The sequence below is a fragment of the Macrotis lagotis genome, chromosome 2, assembly GCF_037893015.1.
Source record: "Macrotis lagotis isolate mMagLag1 chromosome 2, bilby.v1.9.chrom.fasta, whole genome shotgun sequence".
In the NCBI taxonomy this organism is placed as follows: Eukaryota; Metazoa; Chordata; class Mammalia; order Peramelemorphia; family Peramelidae; genus Macrotis; species Macrotis lagotis.
Genome location: NC_133659.1, coordinates 296,311,404 through 296,331,913, shown reverse-complemented (window position 1 = coordinate 296,331,913; position 20,510 = coordinate 296,311,404).

The following is a 20,510-nucleotide window of genomic DNA, read 5'->3' as shown; positions in this document are numbered from 1 at the left end:
AATAAAACACCTATGGGAAAACCCCAAACCAAAACAGGAAATGGTTTCAAGTTCAGAAAGAAGTCATGGAAGAGCTTAAAAATGACTTTAAAAATTGCATAAAAGAAGTAGATAAAAAATGGGAAAAGAAAAGAGAGTGGTACAAGAGAATTATGAAAAAAAATCAACAACTTGGAAGAAGAAAACAACTGCTTAAAAGAATTGGCTAAATAATAATAATATAAATAATAATAAAAACTCAAAAGAATATTATCAGCAAATTTCAGAATTATCAAAACAAGAGGAAGATACGTCAAGTGATCAGAAAGAAACAATTCAAATATCAAGTCGGTCAGTATTATATAGGACTTGGCAGCTACAACATTAAAAGATCAGGGGTCATGGAAAATGATATTCTGAAGGCAGAGGAGCCAGGTCTATAATCAAGAATTACATACCAGCAAAATTAAGAGAAAAGAGAGAAAAGAAAAAAAATGATCATTCAATGAAATAGGAGGATTTCATGCTTTTATAAAGAAAAGACCAGTATTAATCCAAAAATCTGACCTCCAATATCAAGACCCAGTTAGAAGCATAAACAGATTAAAAAGGGAAAAGAAGAATAAGGGATTCAAGGGAGTTAAACTATATCCCTCATGGGAAGATGATACTTAAATCTTAAAATTGTACCACTAATAGTACAGCTGGAAGAAATATACACAGACAGAGGGTATTGGTATATGGTGAATTAGTGGGAATTAAGGGATGAGAAAAAGGAGCATACTGGTGCAGAAGGAAAAGAATTAAAATAGCGTCAATTATTTCATATGAAGAGGTCTAAAAGATCTTTTATATTGAAGGGGAAGATAGGAAGATGAGCAATGGGCACTGCTTGAACATTACTTTCAGTAGTATTGGTTCAAAGAGGAAATAATTTAAACAATTGTTTGAATGTAGAAATCTATCTTACCCAACAGGAAAGTAAGAGGGGTGGAGATTAAGGATTGGGATAGCTGGGGATGGACAAAAGGGAGGATAGGTCAGGAGAGATGATAAACAAAAGCAAAATACTGATGAGGAGGGAAAAGGTGAAAAGAGAGAGAGAGGAGATACAGAAGGAAGAATAGGATAGAGGGTAATACAGGAAATAATCATAACTGTGTATGTAAATGGGATGGACTATTCCATAAAGGGAAGAATTTGCTGTTAACAAACACTCTTGAAGCAGAGAAAAACACAGAATTAAAGTAAGGGACTGAAGCACAATCTATTATGCTTCAGTTGAAGTATTTAAAAAATTGAGTAGCAATTCTGATTTTAGTCAAAGTAAAAATAAAAAAATTCATCTGATAAAAAAGAGATAAAGAAGGAAATTTCATCTTGCTAAAAGGTACCATAGACAATGAATTGATATCAATATTAAACATATATGTACAAAGTGGAATAGCATGCACATTCTTTGAGAAGTTAAGTGAGTTACAGAAAGAAATAGCAAAACTTTACTAATGAGGGAATCTCAACTGTCCCCACTCAGAACTCAATAAATCCAACCAAAAAATAAACAAGAAATTAAAGATGTAAATAGAATATTAGAAAAGTTACATATGGCAGACATTTGGAGAAAATGGGGATAAAAAGGAATATACATTTCTTTGTAACACATGATACCTACAATAAAAAGATCATCTAATTGGACATATAGACCTCAAAATCAAATGTAGAAAGGCAGAATATTAAATGTATTCTTTTCAGATCATAATGCAATAAAATTACATTTAACAAAGAGAAAATGAAAGATAGTTTAAAAATCAGTTGGAAACTAAATAATCTAATCCTAAAGGAGATCTGGACCAAATGCCAAATCATAAAAAAAATCATTAATTCATGACAACAATGGGACAATGTACCACAATTAAGAGGTTGCAGCCAAAGCAGTATTTAGGGAAAATTTTATTTCTCAATTCCTATACCAACAAAAGGGGAAAAGAAGAGATTAATGAAATGGGAATGAAATAAAAACACTTGAAAAATAATAAATTCAAAATATCTAGGCATCAAATTAGAAGTCTTGAAAATTAAAGGTGAGATTAATAATACTAAAAGTAAAAATCTGTTGAGCTAATAAATCAATCTTGGTGCTGGTTTTATGAAAAAGCCATTGATTAATTTGATTTTTTAAAAAAAGAAAACCAAACATCCAGTATAAAAAATGAAAAGGATGACATCACAAGCAATGAAAAAGAAATTAAAGTAATCATTACGAAATACTTTGCCCAATTATATATGGCAATCTGACAATCTGAGAAAAACCGATGGATATTTCCGAAAAATATAAATCTAAATTAAATAAACTCATTTTAGAAAAAAGAAATTGAACAATCTATTAATGAAATCCCTAAGAAAAAAATACTAGGGTCAGTTGGGTTAACAAGTAAATTCTATCAAACATTTAAAGAAAAGAAATTCCAATACTAAATGAATGATTAAGAAAAATAAATGAAGTAATCTACCAAACTACTTTTAGGACAAAAATATAATACTATACCTCAACCAGGAAAAGATAAGACAGAAAAATAAAATTATAGACCAGTTTCCTAATATCAATACACACATTTTGACCAAAATTCTAGCAAGGCAGTTTTCAGAAATATTTCACCAATAAAATACACTACAATCAGTTGGATTTTTATTAGGAATGTAGAATTGGTTCATTATTAGGAAAACTTTCAACATAAATGACCATCTTAATAACAAAAATCAAAAGAAATATATTTTCTCAGTTGATGCTTAAAAAACTCTTGACAAAATACAAACTTATTCCAATTAAAATATCAGAGAGAGTAAAAATAAAAGTATCACTTAAAATGATACAAAATATCTATCCAAAACCATTAGCAGGCATCATCTGTATTAGCAATAAGCCAGAAGGCTTCCCAGTAAGATCAGAGGTGAAGTAAGGGTGACCTTTTTCACCACTATAATGCAGTAAAAGGTTGGACATGTTGGCTATAGCAGAAAGAGAAGTTAAAAAAAAATCTAAGGAATTAAAATAGGAAATGAAAAAACAAAATTATCACCTTTTGCAGTTATTATGATGGTATACTTAGAGAACCCTAGAGAATCAACCAAAAACATGACTTGAAACAATTAGCAACTTTAGCAAAGTTTTAGGATATAAGATACACTGACATAAATCATCATTGTTTCCTTATATGACCAACAAGGGCAGTTAGGTGGCACAATTTATAGAGCACTGGTCTTGGAGTCTTGAGGGCAAGAGTTCGAACCTTGATACTTACTAGCTATGTGACCTTGGGCAAGTCACTTAACCTTGATTGCTTTGCATCCAGGACCATTTCCACTCATCCTGATCCACATCTGACCACTGGGCCCAAATGGCTCTTCCAGATGGAGAAAGTGAGGCTGGTGACTTAGCATAGCCTCTCACTCACTCAAATCTCATTCATGTGCTTTTTTTGGCATCACTTCCCTGATGTCATGGTCCTCTTTGAGAAAAAAAGGGCAAATATCATATGACCACCAAAGCCCAACAGCAAGAGATAGAAAGAGAAATTCCACTTAAAATAACTGAAAATGATATAAAATACTTTGTCTACCTACTATGATGAACACAATTATAAAACACTCTTGATACAAAATTATTGGGAAAATATCAAATTCTCATCGGTAAACCAAGGCAATAAAATAAATATAACAATTCTGCCTAAATGAATTTACTTATTCCGTGCCAAAATGATCAAATTACAAAAATATTATTTGAAAAACAAAAGATTAAAAATATCAAGGGAATAAATAAAAAAAATTACAAAAGAAGGTGGCTCAGTAATATCAGCTCTCAAGCTATATTATGATGCAGTAATCATCAAAACTACCTGGCACTGGCTAAAAGGAGGAGAGGTGGGTCAGTAGAATAGATTAGGTACATAAGACACAGAGTAACCTAAAGTTTAATAAACTCAAAGACCTCAGATAAGAACAGACAGTTTTCCTATGAAGAAATCAAAATTATCTATAAGGATATAAAGAAATGCTCTAAATCACTTTTGACTGGAGAAATAAATCTAAAAACAACTTGAGATACCACTTCATGGCAAAAAAAAGGAAAAGGACAAATGTTGCAGAGGACATGGGAAAATTGGGACACTAAGGCAGTGTTGGTAGACTTGTGTACTGATCCAACCATTCTGGAGAGTAATTTGGAACTATGCCAAATGGTATTAAATATATATATATATATATATATATATATATGTATATATGTATATATACTTATATATATATATATATATATATATATATACTTTCATCTAACACTAACACTGAGGAGTCTCTAACTCAAAGAGATCATAAAAAAGGAAAAGGGCTTACATGTACAAAATTATTTTTAGCAGCCCTTTACATTGTGACAAAAAGTTGGGAAATGAGGGGCTGCTCACAGTTAGAGAATGGTTGAACAAGCTGTGGTATATAAATATAACATAATACTATTGTGCAATAAAAATAATGAAAAGGCAGATTTCAGAAAAACCTAGAAAACCTTGTATGAACTGATGAAAATTGAAAAACATGGTTTACAGTATCAGTAACATTGCATGATGATCAACTATGAATGATTTAGTCCTTCTCATCAATACATTGATCCAAGACAAATTCATAGAACTCATGAAGGAAAATGCTATCCACATTCAGATAAAGAACTATGTACTCTGAATGCAGATGGAAGCATACTTTTTCCACTTTCTTAATTCATTTTCATAAGTTTTTCCTTTTGATGTTTCTTCTTTCACAACTGTGACTAATATGGAATATGTTTTACATGATATCCCAACATATAAACTATATGAAATTGCCTACCCTTTAGGAAGGGGAGAGGGAGGGAAAAATTGTAATGCAAAATCTTATAAAATCTATACTAAGAATTATCTAGACATGTAATTGGGAAAAATACTATTAAAAACTATAAACAATGTGTGGTGGACAGAGACACAAGTTTAGGCTTGATATAAGGGGAAAAGTTGTTTCATATAATTAGAGGGATCCAAAGGTGAAATAGATTATCTAGAGAGATGGTGGTTTTGTTTTGCTGAATTTCTTCAAGCAGCATGTGGAGGAAACTCCGTTTCTAATGTTTCAGAGGGAATTATTTATCACTTATCTTTTATCTCCTGCAAGAAGTTGTTCTTAATCACTTTAATGTTAACATGTTTATATGTTGTCTCCCCTATTAGACTGTGAGTTCCTTGAAAGTAGGGATGATCTTGTGTCTTTCTTTTTATATTCAATACTTAGCATAATATCTGTCATGTATTAGACACGAAGAAATATTGGTTGTTAACAATGAGTTAAAACGTGAACTAGATTTCCACTTAAGTTCTTTCCATATCTTTGAGTCTATAATTCCACTTTTGTTTGTGTGTGTATGTGTGTGTCTGTGTGTGTGTGTGTGTGAGTGTGTGTGTGTAGAGAGGGGGGGAGGGAGAAAGAGGGAGAGAGAGAGAGAGAGAGAGAGAGAGAGGAGAGAGAGAGAGAGAGGAGAGAGAGAGAGGGAGAGGGAGAGGGAGAGGGAGGGGGGGAGGGAGAGAGGGTGAGAGAGGGTGGGGAGAGAGAGAGAGAGAGTCTATAATTCCAGTCTACATAACAGTTATAAAGATAAACATAAAAAAGACAACTATTGAAAAAGAAGGTAATCATCTTTGTACTTTATTGCAGACAGACTTTACTTATCATAATATGTTCAGTTTAAGGACATTAATAAGCTAAGGAAAAATGAGAAGAGGGCCACCACTATGATATATAGGTTTGAATCCATGTTTATATGAAAATCACTAAAAGAAAATGGATATGTTGGTCTTATAAAAGAAAAGACTCAAGACAGATATGGTAGCCTTCTGCAAGTATTTAGAAAAAAAGAACTATTGTCTGGAAGAAGCTTTAGGCATAGTCTCTGTGCCCTGGAGGCAATGCCCCAGAGGGACATGGAATCAGGGTCAATGGTTTGTTATAGAAGCAAATTTTGATTTGATGTCAGAAAAAATCCTAACAATTAGAGTTGTCCAGAAGTGGTACTGACAATTTTGTTGAATCAAAAGCTTCAGAAAGACACTAGATAGCCTCCTGGCTGATATGCTATAGTGGGGATTTCTTTTGTGTACTGTTTGTAGAAGATAGCTCCAGAGATTCCTGAAACTCTGAAAGCTAATGATTCTAAGATCAAAGTTATTAATAATACACAGAGTAAATTCTATTAAGATGATACATGAGTGATGGGCTCAGCACAACAGTTGACCTGTATACAAATTTCTGTTTCTTTAGTTTTGAGTTTTAAATATTTTATTTATTTTTTTCCAATTACATGAAACAGTAATTTTCAACAATCATTTTTTGCAAGGTTGTGAGTTTTGCATTTTTCTCTCTTCCTCTATTTCCTCCTCAACTCCCCCTGACAGAATTCAATGTAAGAGATATATGTTTATGCATATAATATACATATATATATATATATATATATATGAAACCACACTAAATGAAGATACTTGTTAATCATGTTATATAAAAAAAAACCAAATCCAAATGGGGAGAAAAAATATTAGAGAGAAAAAAAGACAGAATATATATATATATATAAATATATATATATATATTTATATATATATATATATAAGACAACTTTTAAAAATTGAAGATAGTAAGCCTTGGTATACATTTAAGGTCTACAGTACTTTCTCTGGGCATGAATGCTATTTTCCATCACAAATTTTTTAGAATTATCTTTGATTGGGGCAGCTAGGTGGCACATTGAATAGAGCACTGGTCCTGGAGTCAGGAGGACCTTAGTTCAAATGGGACCTCAGGCACTTAATAATTATCTAGCTGTGTGGTCTTGGGTAAGCCACTTAACCCCATTGCCTTGCAAAAAAAACTAAAAAAAATTACCTTTGATTATTGTACTGCTGAAATGAATAAGTCCATCATAGTTGATTATCACTCATTGTTGCTGTTAGTGTGTATAATGTCCTTCTGGTTCTGCCCACTTCATTCAGCATTAGTTCATACAAGACTTTCCAGGCTATTCTGAAGTTCCTTCCCTCTTGGTTTCTTATAGAACAATAGTATTCCATGATATTCATGTTCCACAATTTGTTCAGCCATTCCAATTGTTGTGACCTTGGGCAAGTCACTACAAAAAAGAACTGTCATAAATATTTTTAAAAAGTGGGTTATTTTACCCTTTTTGTGATATCTTTAGGATAAAGACCTAGTAGTGATATTGTTGGGTCATAGGATTTGCACAATTTTACTGTCCTTTGGGTATAATTCGAAATTGCTCTCCAGAAAAGTTGGATCAGTTCACAACTCCAACAATGCATTAATTAGTGTCTCAGTTTTCCCACATTCCCTCCAACATTGACCATTTTCCTTTTTAATCATATTGACCATCTGATAGGTGTGAGAGGGTACCTCGGAGTTTTCATTTGCATTTCTCTAATCAATAATGATTTAAAGAGTTTTTCATAAGACTATAGAAAACTTTAATTTCTTCATCTGAATATTGCCTTTGCATGTCCTATGATCATTTATAAATTGAGCAATGACTTGTAGTCTTATAAATTTGTTTAAATTCTCTATATTTTAGAAATGAGTCCTTTGTCAGTATCACTAGTTATAAAAATTGATTCACAACCTACTGCCTTCCTTTTAATCTTGGTTGCTATGGTTTTATTTGTTCAACAACTTTTCAATTGAATATAATCAAAATTATTCATTTTGCATTTCATAATGTTCTCTATCTCTTCTTTGGTCAAAAAACTGCTCTCCTTTTCATAGATCTGATAGGTAAACTACTCCTTGGTCTCCTTATTGGATAAAAATCACTGTTTATGTCTATTTTTTTTTGTTTTTGTATGGCAATGGGATTAAGTTACTTGCCCAAGGTCACACAGCTAGGTAATTTTTTTAAGTGTCTGAGGCTGGATTTGAACTCAGGTCCTCCTGACTCCAGGGCCAGTGCTTTATTAGAGTTCATTGATGGATTGTTCAAATTTTTGTGAGGTAGGTTATTTAAGTATTTAATTTCCTCTTCTTTTAACCTGGGCAGTTTATATTTTTATAAATATTTATCCATTTCACTTAGATTGTCAAATTTATTGGCATACAGTTGAACAATATAGCTCTGAATTATTACTTTAATTTCCTTCTCATTGGTGGTGAATTTACCTTTTTCTTTTTTTTGATACTGGTAATTTGGCTTTCTTCTTTATTTTTTTAAATCAAATTCACCAAAAGTTTTTCTATTTCATTAGTTTATCATAAAACCAACTCTAAGTTTTATTTATTAGTGCAATAGCTTTATTATTTTCAAATTTACTAATTTCTCCTTTAATTTTCAGAATTTCTAATTTGGTATTTAATTGGGAATTTTTAAATTGCTCTCTCTCTAGCCTTTTTAGTTTCATGCCAAATTCATTGATCTCTTCTTTCTCTATTTTATTCATTTAAATATTTAGAGATATAGAATTTCCTCTAATAACTGTTTTTTTGGTATGTTGTCTTCTTATTATCACTGTCGTGGATGACATATTAATTATATCCATGATTTCTATGATTGCTATTTGATCCACTCATTTTTTAAAAATTAGGCTATTTAGATTCCAATTAATGGAAACTTTATTGCATATGAAATTTTTCCATCATGCTCTGAAAAGAATGTATTTAATATTTCTCTATTTGATTGTGAGGTTTTTATGCCCTAATACATGATCCATTTTTGAGTAGGTGGTATGTAACACAGAGAATAAAGTATATTCCTTTATATCCCCATTCAACTTTCTCCAGAGGTGTCTCATTTCTAGCCTTTCTAACATTCCATTCACCTTCTTCACTTCTTTCTTGTTTATTTTATGGTTAGCTTTATCTAATTCTGGGAGAGAGTGGCTGATGTTCCCTACCAGAGTAGTTTTGCTGTCTATGTCTTCCTGTCATTCATAACTTCTCTAAGAATTTGGATGCTATACCACTTGGTACATACATTTTTAGATTAAAATTGTTTCACTGTCTATGGTACCTTTTAGGAGAATATAGTTTCCTTGCTTATTCCTTTTAATGAGATGTACTTTTGCAATTGCTTTTTTGGTGTTAAGATTGCTACTTCTGTTCTTTTCATTTTAGTTGAACCATAATTATTCTGCTTCAGCATTTTATCTTTATTCGGTGAGTATCTCTCTGCTTTAAAGGTGTTTCCTGTGAGCAGCATATTGTAGAATTCTGGTATTTTATCTACCCTGCTATCTGCTTCTGTTTTATGGAAGAGTTCATTCCATTCACAGTTATAATTACTGATTATTACCTTCCATGCTATTTCCCCTCCATTTGGACTTTCCTCCTTCTATTCAAGCTCTCCTTCCTTAGCAGTGGTTTTTCTTCTGAATACAACCTCCCTCAATCTATTCCACCCTTTTATCAGTCAGCCTCCCTTTACTTCCCTCTTTCCCTTTCTCCTTCTTCTTTCCCTCCCTTCTATCAGTCCCTCCTCCTTTTCCCATCCTAATACTAGAAGGATAAGGTAAATTCCTAAATACAATTGAGTGTATGTGTTATTTCTTCTTTGAGTCAAACCCTATGAAAGTAATATTCAAGCAGTTCTCACCCTCTCCCTTCTTTTCCTCTCCTGCAGTAGCTCCTTTGTATGTATGAATGTACATATATACATATGGTGTAATTTACCCTAATCTGCCTTTCCCTTTCTTCTGTGCCATCACAACACCCCCCTTTTTTAATGTCTAAATTTTTTAAAAATCATTTCCTGAAAGACAACTTATGTACACATCATCAATCTAATAGGGCTACAATTCTCAAGAGTTATAAGAATCTTCCTTCCAGTTATGGATCTTATTGAATTTAATCTTATTGAGTGGCAGTCTTTTTCTTTTCCCTTGTTTACCTTTTCATGTATATCTTGAGTCTCCTCTTTGAAGATCAAATTTTTTGTCCCACTTGGGGCTTTTCATCAGGAAAGTTTGAAAGTCAACTATTTTGTTAAATAGTCAACTTTTCTCCAGAAAGAGTATGCTTAATTTTTCTTGGTAGTTTATTCTTGGTTATAACCTAAGCTCCCTTGACCTTCAGAATGTCATATTCTAGGACCTTTGATCCTTTCATGTTGATGCAATCAAGTCCTGTATTTAAATTTGTCTGCTTGAAGGATTTTCTCCTGATTTGACTATTCTGGATTTTGGATTCACTATACCTTGAAGTTTTTATTTTGGTATCCCTTTTAGGAGGTGATTGGTGAATTCTTTCTAAGATTATTTTTGTCCTCTGGTTCCAGGATGTCAGGGCAGCTGTCCTTGATGATTTCCTGAAGAATGGAGTGCAGGAACCTTTTATTGATTATGGCTCTCAGGTAGTCCAATTATTCTTAAATTGTCTCTTTTATACCTATTTTCCAGATCAGTTTTTTTTAACCAATGAGGTATCAGATTCCTGGTGTCTCAGGAGTCATTAGCTTCCACTAATCCTAACCTATTTTTTCAAGGAGATATTTTCTTTAGTTAGTTTTTTGCATCTTCTTTTCCATTTGGTCAATTCTATTTTTCACAGAGTTGTTATCTTTTTGCATTTTCCCAATTGCATTTTTAAAGAATTTGTTTTCTTCTGTCACTTTTTATTGCAAAAGATATTTTTCTCTTGAATTAATTTCCCCAATTTTTCCATTTGATTCTTAAATTCCTTTCTGAATTATTTTAAGAAGTCTTTCTGGGATGCAGACCAATTAATGTTCTCCAAAACTTTACATGTAGTACCCCTTCTGAACTCCTTTTTTGAGCTAGTGTTTTGACCATCCTTATCTCCAGGGTAATTTTCAAAAAAGATCCTGCTTTTTTCTCATCTTTCCTACTCATTTTGGGACTTGTCACTGAACCCTATCCCATAGTTCTTGTATTGGAGGAAGTATAGCACACTTCAGTGTTTAGAACACTATAGGCTTGCTTGCTGACCTGGGACCCTCAATGTTAGGAACTCTGGGGAGGGGTGCTCACTGGACCAACCAGTAAGACATGTTTGAGGCTCTCTCTCTCTCTCTCTCTCTCTCTCTCTCTCTGGATCATCTTGGCTGAGGATGTCAGTCACCCACCCCTTGGGTCATCGGGAAAGATGTGAATTCCTGAGGTTGTCTGGACTGTCTGCATTAGCCTCCCAATTACTGGGCTAGGCTATCTGGGTTGGAAAGGCCAGAGGCTCTCTCTTTAGTCCATCTACTCTAAGGATGTCAGCTTCCCACTCCCTGGACTGTTAGGAAAGGTGAGCATCCCTGGGACTGTCCTTGGGCTGTTTGCATAGAGGAACATCAGTCACTACTAACTGGGAATGCCAGAGGCTCTGGGTCAGACAATTCTGACCAGCTGGACCAGGTGAATGGAGGGTACCAGGCACCCACACTGTAGCTCACCCAGCCCACCTGCTGCACAACCAATCTGAGTGCAAACTGTGAAGGTCTCTGCAGAAACTGAAGGAATTTGAATTGGAAGTGAAGAAGCAAAACATTCACTCTTTGTAGATGGTATGATGGTATACTTAGAACCTTAGGAAATCATCTAAAAAACTCCTTGAAACAATTAACAAATTCAACAAAGTAGCAGGATATAAAAATAAACCTACATAAATCACCAACATTACTATATATATATATATATATATATATGCATATACATATATATATATATATATATATATATAGCTAGATAGATAGCTAGATAGATAGATAGATGATAAAGTCCAAGAGCAAGAGATGAGAAAAAGAAATTCCATTTAAAATAACTGTAGACAACATAAAGGACTTGGGAATCTACCTCTCAAGACAAACCCAGAAACAGTTTGAACACAATTATAGAGCACTTCTCACCCAAATTAAATCAGATCTAAACAATTGGAATAATGTCAATTGCTCATGGTTAGATTGAGCTAATATAATAAAAATGACAATTCCACTCAAATTAAATTACTTATTTAGTTCCATACCAATCAAATTACCAAATAACTATTTTAGCAAACTAGGCAAAAATAGTAACAAAATTCACCTGGAGCAACAAAAGGTCAAAAACAGCAAGGGAACAGATGAAAAAATGTAAAGGAAGGTGGCCTAACTCTACCAGATCTAAAAATATACTATAAACTGGCAATCATCAAAATTGCCTGATACTGGTTAAGAAATAGAGTAAAGGGGTGGCTAGGTGGCACAGTGGATAAAGCACTGGCCCTGGAGTCAGGAGTACCTGGATTCAAATCCGGTCTCAGACACTTAATAATTACCTAGCTGTGTGGCCTTGGGCAAGCCACTTAACCCCATTTGCCTTGCAAAAACCTAAAAAACAAAAAAGCAAACAAAAAAAAAACCAAACTAAGGAACAGCATGAAATACTAGCTTACTTAAAGCAATATTTGTTAAACTAATAGAATTTCATGTTTATATATGTATGTATATATAAAACATTAGAGATAGCAAAATTATGTAGTACATAACTACTACACTTTTCAAAAGTACACTTTTTTAAAAAATTAAAGGCAAGAGACTTTGCTCTTTGTTTAAACTCCACCGTTCTTTCTCTGGGTACAGATGGTATTCTCTGTCACAGGTGCTCTAAAATTGTCCCTAGTTGTTGCACTGATGAAATGACCAAATCCATTAGGGTTGGTCATCATCCCCACATTGTGTTAGGTTGTACAATGTTCTTCTGGTTCTGCTCATCTAGCTCAACATCATTTCATATATGTCTTTCCAGGCTTTTCTGAAATACCAACCCTCCTGGTTTCTAATAGAATAATTGTGTTTCATAATATACATATACCACAATTTGTTCAGCCATTCCCCAATTGATGAACATTCACTGGATTTTCAATTCTTTGCCACCACAAACAGGGCTGCTATGAATATTTGTGTACATGTGATGTTTTTATCCTTTTTCATAGATCTAGTAGTGGTATTGCTGTATCAAAGAGGATTTATATTTTTATTGCCTTTTGGGCATAATTCCAAATTGCTCTCCAGAAAAGCTGGATGAGTCCACAGCTCCACCAACAATGTAATAGTGTCCCAGATTTCCCGTCCCTTCTTTCAACATTGAACATTGTCTTTTCTGGTTAAATTGGCCAGTCTGATAGGTGTGAGATGATACCTCAGAGCTGCTTTAATTTGCATTTCTCTAATCAGTAGTGTAAATCAATGTTTATTAAAGTAGTTGGTAGCTGTGTAAAAGACTTTTCCACACCTGTGTCCTGGGGGATACTATTATTGAAGTCCCAGCAAAGAATCACAATTTACAGCTGTTTTCATGGGGATAACCTTATTCTTTCCTAAATTATGCTTTCTACTATATCTTTCTTCCCACCCATTAAAACTTCTGTGTTGTTCCTTCACAAAGTACTTCTCCAATAGCTCATCATGATATGAAGTCTGTTGAAGTCTATATCAATAAAGCACATTTTTTTATAAGTTTAAACATCCTCAAAAGATAGTGGAGTCAGGGTGTCTAGGTGGCGCAGTGGATAGAGCACCTGCCCTGGAGTCAGGAGTATCTGAGTTCAAATCTGGCCTCAGACAATAATTACCTACCTGTGTGGCCTTGGGCAAGCCACTTAACCCCATTGCCTTGCAATAGTGGAGTGGGAAGAAGGGAAGAAGCTTTTTAAAGCATCTACTATATACAGGATCTGTGCAAATAAGCGTTTAACAAGTATTATTTCATCTTAGATTGATCCCAAGTATCACATCGAATCTACTTTCTTAGGACTCATCTAAATAACCATGAAGATTCAAATGTCACAGGGCTGTTCTCTTGGTGATGAATTCTCTGGTTGTGAGAATGAAAAAAGATGAAATTAAAAAAGTAAGTTTAAGCCAAGTGAGTCTGTTTGTCAGAAAAAGAGGAAAGAATCATATCATTTTTCTACTCTCCATACATTTTAAATTGTTGATAGTGTAAATATAACATAATAGAATCAAAGATTTAGAGTTAGAAGGGACCCTGGAAGCCATCTAGTCAAATTCCTTCATTTTGCAAATGAGAAAACTGAGATCCAGAAAAACTTGAATGATAGTCAAAAGTTTGACAGATAATGACAGAGGTGAGTATCTTTCTCCAAGTTTAACTACTCCCAAGTTCCTTCTTCTTTCCCCTCTACCACTCTGTCTCGCTTCCTTTGTTCAATAACCAATGAACAAACAAAATTACCAGAGGGAATGAAACATAATGTCCTGCACATTCTCAGTATAAAGAATCCAGAAGAAAGAATAACTGAAACTAAATGGAAAATTGATTTAAAAGTTAACTTCAGGCAAATAAGATTTGGAAGTTTGGATTTTAATCTTCTGAAGGTAGTTAGTAATGACATGGCATTGTAGTGATCATCCTAAGCATCTGTTAAAATATTGCTATAAAAATAATTTCACCAAAGAACACGATAAAAGCCCTCCAGAAAAATCAGCATCTATTTTGGTATTTTGTGGTTAAAATGGAAAAAAAAAACACCAAGCATTTAATAAGTTCTTACTTTGTATCAATCATTATGCAAAGGATTGGAGATATAAGTACTAAGAGGTTAAGATAATCTCTCAAGGGATTTCAATTCTATTAGGGGAAAATGTCTCCCAAAGGGGAGTAATGACCAGCAAGGGTCCCTTCTTTAGAAAACCTCAAGGTTGGTAACTTGGCCATAGGAGTAGAGACTGACATGCTCCATTTAAGAAAAAATGACAGAGTTGATGTGATTGCCCAGAACTAAGGGGAAGGAGAAATGAAAGAATACCCCTTCTCCTCTCCCTGCCCGGAACAAAATTTCTGGGAAGATATTGGCCAAGGGGTAGTGATGTTCAGAATGACTGTAATTTTTCCTGAAAGAGGAACCCTAAGGAATGTGATCAATTGCAAAACCAGTACTCAAGGTGAACTTTTCTCAAGGACAGAAAAGCATCTGGGAAGAAAGGACAGATGGTCAGGGAGTAGGGAGTAAAAAATGGCTTTAGTGCAAAGATGAGAATAGATGAAGATGGCAAAAAATGTTGGAAAATATGAATAAAGAACAAGAAATTAAAGAGAGAAAAGTCATGTAGATAAGAGAAAAGGTTCATGTCTATATATTACGAATGATTTCTTAAAGAAAAGAATAGAAAGCTCTGGATAGGACTGACTCTGGCTAACATAACAAAAATTGAAATTGATTATATTTAAACAAAGAGGAAATTATACATCATTAATATGGAAGTCATATCTGAATTAGCTGACTGTGTACAGTAGAACCATGGACTTAATTAAAATTAATGCAAAAACAGAAGAAAGACTAAAATGAGAAAATGATGTAGTATGCAATTAAACAGCTTTATCCTAAAGTAGCTCATCAATGATGAAAAATGGAATATGGACAAAAGAAAGGACACATCACCTAGAAGAATTTCCTACAAAAGTTTAACTGATAGGGATCCATTGTCATAACAACAAAAGCAAAAGAATATAAAATACTTTAGATGGTTGAGCAAAGAGACATGACAGCCAAGGGCAACACTGGTTTAGAATATATCAAATGCCTTTGTAAAACCTTGCAGAAGATAATGGAAACTTGGAAGTGCTAGGGTCTCATAAAACAAAGAGAAGCAACAGAGAGGAAAACTAATTTAAAGAAAACTAGATGAGAGAACCAACTGAGTAAAGTCAACCTGGAGAAACTTAAGAATGAAAATGGAAGAACAATCAACTGAAGAAAAATGAAAAAGATCCATTAAAGAAACACTACATTTGAACCCTAAGATCATTGAAAGTTCTTATTCTGAATGTATCATTAGAGGAGATAGAAATGGAAGTAAACAAAGAAATATATCAAAAAAGAAAAAGCCCTAAAACTTTATTAGACTGAGTCTATAAAAAAGGAGTTCCACACTGGAGATATAAAATAGAGAAGGTATTGAAAATCAATTCATAAGATATCTGAAGGAAAGGAGAATGAAAAAAGGCATGGAAACATTTTAGACTTTATTAATACAGAAAGGAGATGATTGAGAAACCATAAGTGACTACTGACCTGTATCCTTATTTCTTCATCCATGTAAAGATTTTATAAGAATAATTTGCACATGCATTAAGAGCAACATTGAGGATAAATTAGGTAATAGGTAGACTTTTTCCACTGAATCTTTTCACAAGTATTGAGGTTAATAATGAGAACTAGAGATCTCACATCCTAAAATAATAGTGCTGCTCTTTTTATAGACTCAGCGAAATAAAGTTTTTGGAGCTTTTTTCCCTATACATACATATATATATATATATATATATATATATATATATATATATATATATATATATTTCTTTGTTTACTTACATTTTTATCTGATTGATAGCACACAAACATAGTTAATTTCCCCACTTTTCATCAGTATTAGAATATTGCCTCATTTGTGGCAAGGGTCTAGAAAGTGTTTCTAAGACCTTATGGGCCAAAGCATAAAGTTTGCATACTGACCTAGAAACACCAGGAAAACTTAAGCTACTTGGTCTCTTTTGGGGGGACTCTTTTGAGTTTCTTTCACTTTAAAGTTAACCTGCTTGTCCAAGTGAGAGGTGGATTAAAATTATAAATGAAATGTCTTTGCAGTGACAGGAATTCTCTGAGGAACTCTTGGGTGTTCTTAATATCTGCCCCCAGAAGAAATTTTCCTGCAATTATGAGGAATTCACTTATTGTATCAGGATCCGGGGAGAAATTTTTGAATGACCTAGATATTTTTAGACTCTATTTGAATGATCTTATGTAATTAAAGAATCAAGGAATAATTTTGACTAGGATTTATAGGTTTTTTTTTTTTCCACCTGAGGCGGAAGGACACTCTGAAAGGTCCAGAAAGGTCCAGATTTTCTCTCTGAGAAGGAAGGTTTGATTTTCTTATCTATTTAATTTTATTTGGGACTAAGCCCAATTGGTAAATGGGTGCAGTATAAAAGAACACTTACTGAAGGATGTCCTAGTTTCCCCTAGATATAGTGCCATATTTTTGTAGGACTTTATACTTAGCTAAATTCAGAGCAAAGGGTCGGTCTTTGGGGAGAAGGTAAGTGCTTCTAGATAATAAAAATTGTTTATGATGCCAAAAAAAGGTAAATCATCGATGCTGGAGGGGCTGGATGAAGATAGGAAAACTAATCCGCTTTTGGTAGAGCTGAGGTAAGCCTTTTATTGTTGCTAGCCAAGTGGATTTGGATTCTCACCTGAAGGATTCATGGCAATCAGTTCCATCTCTCCGATACTTTTGGGAAGAGTCCAGTACTCTAACTGCTCTAGAAGGATGAGACCCTTCTGAGAAGGGAAATTTAATTTAATTTAATTTTCCTTTCTTCTTTTCTATGTTGTTTTAGGACTAGGAAAGGTCTTTAGCAAAAATCAAGACAGGTAGAAAACTATTTGTTCCTTAAGTTAGATCACCATGAATTTGGAAATATGAATGAAAACTGGCTTCTGGATTTGTTTGAAAATTCTCCCAAAAACACTTGTTCTGAAAGTAAAACTCTGGGGAAGACATTCAAAAAAGAATAACATTGAATCTACCCAAGGAGATTTGTCAGTAAACTGACAGGTCCTGATTATTGAATTTTCCCACCATGTGGAGTTCTCATGAAATTCCCCTTAGGTGTATTGTTCCTTTTAGAATGTCAAAAGGCGACAAGCATCCTTGTAGAGTCTTGAGGATTTACTTCTTTCCGGCTCTGGTTGACCCTATCAAACCTCCCATCTAAAAGCATTGTTTACCTCTAGAGTAAAGGGAAAGTGCATGTATGCTCAAGGACTCATATAGCTTGATTCTTGAGGCAGTTGTTGGAGGAAAAAAATACCTTTTAGTAAGCACTTACTATTCTGAGCACTGTGCTAAATATTTGGGTTAAAAATTTAAAATAAAGGCAGCTCTTGTTCTTAAGGAACTTACACTTCCCCTAGCATCTATAAAAGAGTACAGGTATCAGGTATGGAGCTTTAAGGTTCATTGGCAATCAGATAGCAGCACTCTGGGATCCAAGGTTCCTTTGGCTCTTCTCATCATATGGTAAAGGTTATTGGTGCTCCATCTCATCAAAAGTATCATAATTTGTTGTTATTTCCAGTTTCACCTCATGGTGGAAGAAGTCATAATACTTGCCCCCATCTAATCTGGTAAAAGGGTAATGGAGATGAAATGGAAAGTGTCCCATGAGTAGACTTGATCAACTTACTTGTCTCTAGATTTCTGGCTACTGGATCCAGATGACTCCAAAGGAGAAAGTGAGTCTGGAGTCTTTGCACAGCCTTCACTCACTTAAATCCAATTCACTTGTTAGTCCTACCATCACCTTATTTAACCACCTCATGATCCTCTTTGAAAACAGAGGACAAAGAATTTCTTGTTGAATACCTACAGTATCTTTAGAAACATAATAATTACTTGATAAATTGCTTTGGATAAAATTGCTTTCATCAACTGATAAGTATTTTTAAGAGTATTTATACAGAAAATAAGCATCTTTTTTTTTCTTTTTGTAAGGAATGGGGATTAATGTCATACAGTTAGCTAATTATGAAATGTCTGAGGTCACATTTGAACTCAGGTCCTCCAGGATTAGTGTTCTATCCACTGTGCCATCTAGCTGCCCCTACACAGAAAATAAAAGGAAATTCACTTACAAGACTGCACTTCTTTATTCTTGATATCAATTTTTATTATTGCACTTAGGTTTCTTTGTTTCTTCTGTTTCAATGTGATTTGTTTTAACTCATGAATTTTGTGTGTGTGTGTGTGTGTGTGTGTGTGTAATTTTTAGGTCAAGATCTATGACTTCTGAAGTAGGGGAACTCTGTATGAAATCTTCCTCCTCTCTTTCAGGTCAATCATTTATCTCTAACTTTCTGTTTAGAGAATTGTTTGGACTGTTCATAGATCGATAAGAAAATTTATTCATGCTTACACAATCAATAGGCAGCAGAAGTAAAACTTCAACCCATCTTTTCTTTACTTTAAGACCATTATAATGTTCTTTTCTCGAGAATGTTGCAATAAATAATTATACTTAAAATTGATTTTTAAAAATGAACAAATAAGGTGAACTTCATGAATGTAATATTTCATACAAACTTTTTTCATGTGGTATTTTAAAATATTATTTTATGAGTTTCATAAGTGGTGATTGAAAAGTGTAAATCACTAAAATTCTAGCTGTGATTTTACCTGTAATTATCTTTTTTTTTGTTTTTTTTTTTTTTGCAAGGCAATGGGGTTAAGTGGCTTGCCCAAGGCCACACAGCTAGGTAATTATTAAGTATCTGAGGCCAGATTTGAATTCAGGTACTCCTGACTCCAGGGCCTGTGCTCTATTCACTATGCAACCTAGCCACCTGACCTGTAATTTTCATATACAATATAATTTCAAGGGAAATATACACATAACAAAAATTTGGAGAATCTATGTAAAAAAGATTTGGGTCTCCATACTGGAAAAGTAGACTCTGCTAATATTTATAGAGAAGCAAAATATTGGGGTAAAGATATGATGTCTATAATGATAATTATAACTTAAGATCTCAATGTGGCCATTTTCTAGTTTTCTTACATTTCACACACTGAATAATTCTGCCATACTGACCTATCTGCTGTTTTGTACTGATCATATGCTATCTCCTCTTCTATCTCTTCTCTTGGCTATGGCTACTCCTGATGCTAACTCTTAGGAATCTTTTGTTTCCTTCAAGATATAGCTCAGGTATCATATTCTACATGAAGCCATTCCTGATCCCTCTAGCTGGGAGAGCTTCTGCCTAAAGACAATGTATTCATTCTGCAAACATCTCTCTACATCCTTAGAAATGTCCACATTGACTGCCCCATTGGAATATAAGTTCCTTGAGGAGAGAGGCTATTTCTCTTTTACCTTTGTATTCCTGGTGCTTATACAATACTATCAGGTGCTTATAAATAAATATAATGATGTAATATACAATTAATAAAATATATAATACAACAATAAATATAATAAACATACACAAATAAGTACCTATCAGGTGCTTATAAATGCTTCTATTTGGTGCAAAAGAATTACATAAGGAAAGGAAATTACCACTCACCAAAAAAACTTTCCAACCTAGGAATTTAGGATATATATTTATATTTACATATGTGTATATGTAAATTAAATGTAATATATGTAATATGTATGTGTATGTCTAGTTATGTGTGTGTGTGTGTGTGTGTGTGTGTATATATATATATATATATATATATATATATATATATATATATATATATATGACTGTCCCAGTAAGTGGATTTTATTTAGTTTGTATCAATACTTAAATTTGTTTCTGATTATTTAAATAAACATTACTAGAAGATTAAAAAACATAATTTGCTTACTTATGGTAGGAGCAATCCCTGCCAAGGTCTCTGCCACATAAGTAAGGCTGATTTTTCTCTACAGAGATAGTAAAATCAACTAGACCCTTGATTG